Raw genomic sequence first — 3,794 nt, 5'->3', positions numbered from 1 at the left:
TCTTCAAGCGTATAATAATACTTATATTATATAGTGCAACGCCTCCTTTAGAAGCAGCCTATTGTTTAACTAGTACAAATATTTTTAATTTTTTAACTAGTAAAAAAATGTAACAATGTGTAGGTAAGTATCCTAGCAACGAATTAAAGATTCAAGAAGCTTTGACGTTTCATTAAGTGTCAGTTGAAATTTGATGTCGCGTGGGGTCGTTTTTAAAATGTCTGAAGAAATGCAGTGCACACCACCAGAATTACTGGAAATTGCAAATACATCAGTGGCAACACTTATACCAACAAAGTCGAGAAAAATTTATGAAAATGCTTATGATAAATTCATAAATTGGGCAAAAGAAAATAATGCACATATTTATTCAGAAAATGTGATGATAGCATATTTTACAAGATTATCCAGAACACTGAAAAGTTTATCTTTATGGGCGCAATATTCAATGGTAAAATCTAAATTAAATATAGAACACAATGTAAATATTGAGAAATATTCAAAATTAATTACATTTTTGAAACGACAAGGTGAAAATTATAAATCAAAAAAGTCGAAAGTTTTGTCTAAAAAAGAATTTGACGAATTCCTGAACAAAGCACCTGATGATAAATATTTAGCAATCAAGGTATGTACTTTTTAAATTATAGGTAGATATATATTTAACCTTTTTATATTTGTAATACAAAATTTTGTTATAATTTGTAAACTTCAAGTTATTTTATAGTATCCATTACGAGAATAATAAACAATTTTCGGAAATAAAGATAGCTCATTGGAAGAATGTTGTAAAAACTCATAAATATAGATGTCTTAAAATTACGTCATGTTTTAGAATTTCCTTGCATTTTCCAACTTTTTTTATTGTTACAAAATTAATAATTCTATATTTTTTAGGTTGCACTAATATTTGGAGTCACAGGAGCTTGTAGATGCGATGAACTCATTCAAGTAAAAGTTAATGATGTAAAAGATTTGGGAAATATAATATTAGTAAATATTCCCAATACAAAAACTAAAAAACATCGTTCATTTACCATAATTGGAGAGTTTTATTTAAATTTATACAGAAAATATGCTACTCTTCGGCCAAAAGACATAACTTTTGATAGATTTTTTATTAAATATCAAAATGGCCATTGTCATCGTGTTGTAATGGGCATACATAAAATTTCAAAAGTGCCAAAAGATGTTGCATCATTTTTAAGGTTGCCAAATCCACATGAATATACGGGGCATTGCCTTAGAAGAACCTCGGCAACTATCTTAGTTGATAATGGTGGAGACATTACAACCCTAAAGCGACATGGTGGATGGAAATCTACCAGCGTCGCTGAAGGATACATTGAAGATTCTGTAAACAATAAGAAACAGATAGCGATGAAAATATTAAACCCATTAGAGTATAATGAACCAAGTACATCAAGCGAAACTGTAAATATTGATCCTGAAAATAATTTAATCGAAGACTTTTCTGTTAATAATGGTACAATTGTTAACACTGAAACTGAGAACCTTATTACAAGTAACGTATTCAACGACAGAACTGTAAACTTTGAAAAAAAGACAGCCAGCAGCGCTTTAAATATCAACAACTGTACCATACAAAATTGCACATTTAATATTCATGTTAATAAATAAAGTTTGATGATAGACATGTAGGTAATTTAGATGTTTATTCGTTTAATTCAAATTAAAGAAAAATAATTGTTACATTTGTTTTTTTATTCATGAATAAAGTGGTTAAAACTGTCATGTTTAATTAATCAATAAAATGTATAAAATGTATAAAATAAATAGTATTACCTACCTACTGATTTTATTTTGTGCTGAGATTGAACATCGCGTTATCCGCTATAAATTTTCAAAATTAGTAATTTTTTATATTCACGCTTGAAGAAAAAATAGTATATGTCACTCGGAGTGGAAGGCTCATTATGTGTTTTGCCCAATTTGCTCAGCCTCGGCTAACGCCTCGGCGAGCAAACTTTTGGGCTCAACACATAATGATCGCCTTCTACTCCTAGTAACATAATATACTATTATTTCACTAGTAGAATAATGAAAAAATAATACTACCTATAACAAATCAAAACCCTTGTAGCATTGTTGCCATCATTTTTGGAACGCATAATATCTACCGAAGTTTATGAAGAATTTCTTGTAAGGAACAGCTATATTTTTCTTGGATTTTCCTTGTAACATCAAGTTTGTTAGATATAGACAAGTCAAGACAAGTTTCTGCTACACAGGAGCTCTTCCATCCACCATGCCCTTTGATGGTTGTATGATCACCACCTTTATTGGCTAATAAAGTTGTTGAAGTGCGCCTCATACAATGGCCAGTATATGCTTCTTGATTTGCGATATTCAGAAATGAAGCAACTATTGAAGGTACCTTCGCCAATCTGTTGATTCCAACAGGCTAAGAAGTACATTTTTGATTGATGTATTTCGAAAAGAATCTGTCTTGTGTTAGGCGAATTTGGAGCAGAGAAATATATTTTCTGCATATTTCAACAGTGTTCATGCAAAATCCTTCTTCTATAATTGTAAATTTTCTTGAAATGCCGGTCTTGGTGTCAGATATTGCAACAAGTAGGTAACTACCAACATCCTGTACGTCACTAATTTTCAAATTTGTCAATTCGCAGCATCAACAGGTACCAGAAACTTCCAATATTAATAATTCAAAATTCACTATATACCTAACAACATGTAAAAGGTAAAGAGATATTATCTTTTTTTGCTTTGTATCCTCTCGATTCACTATTCAAATAAGCAGTAAGCTTGTTATATTTTCCAATATCTATATTTTCGTAGACCTTTATAGTAACCTTCGACATTGAATACTTCGGCCACATAGATGAAATTACATGTTTTTTTGTCATTACTCTCCGTTTTTTCCCCTTTCGTTGAATTCGGCGAACACTTTTTCGTAATGTTCCCTGGATTTCGCTGGTAATAAATGAAAAATTGCTTCTTGAACTTCTTCAAAAACAGCCACAGGAACACAATTACTTTCTTGCATTTTTTTCCAAATTCAGACAGAACTGTTTATTAAATAATGGATAATAAACAACGTACCATAGCGACCAGTATAACTGAACCTACCACGTTTCACTGAGTAGTTACTAGTAAGATATATAGAAAGTCCTACGAATATTTTTTTTATTAAATTCCAATAATTCTGACCACAAATATGATTGTGGTGTGATTATGGATAAAAGGTTGTATTGCGTTCCTTTTATCCACTTAAGAATATTAAACGCTCTAACTATGTTCTCGCGTTTAAATATTCTTGCGTTGATAAAATGCTACTTAAAACACTTATATAATAAGTAACTATTACAGGTAGCACGAAAATAATCCAAAATTAAATTGCTGTTATATATGTAATAAGTTTTCAGTAACTTATAATACTTTTTAAGTTAGTGTATATAAAAACAGCAATATAATTTGACGTTTACCTATAAAATGGCACAGGATTTTCAATTTTTCCACCCCTTTTGTGATATAGACCAAAACTAAATCATCATCCATTTGAAAACTGCTGAGTAAGCCAAACGTCCACCAATATTAAAATCTCCCTTACTATGAGTATTTAAATTGAGATGGATAATAAATCACAAGGCTTCTACGATTTATTATTAAAAATATTGGAAACCATCTTCATCGGGATTAGTCCAAACGCAATTAATATTTTATGGATTTTGCACCGCCGCGTCCTCATTTGTCTTTCAATGGCGGTATTTTATAGATTTATTTATTACAGCAAACTGTAACCCCTATTG

The sequence above is a fragment of the Anoplophora glabripennis genome, unplaced genomic scaffold, assembly GCF_000390285.2.
Source record: "Anoplophora glabripennis isolate ALB-LARVAE unplaced genomic scaffold, Agla_2.0 scaffold538, whole genome shotgun sequence".
NCBI classification, from domain to species: domain Eukaryota; kingdom Metazoa; phylum Arthropoda; class Insecta; order Coleoptera; family Cerambycidae; genus Anoplophora; species Anoplophora glabripennis.
Note: the sequence above shows the minus strand (reverse complement) of the source record.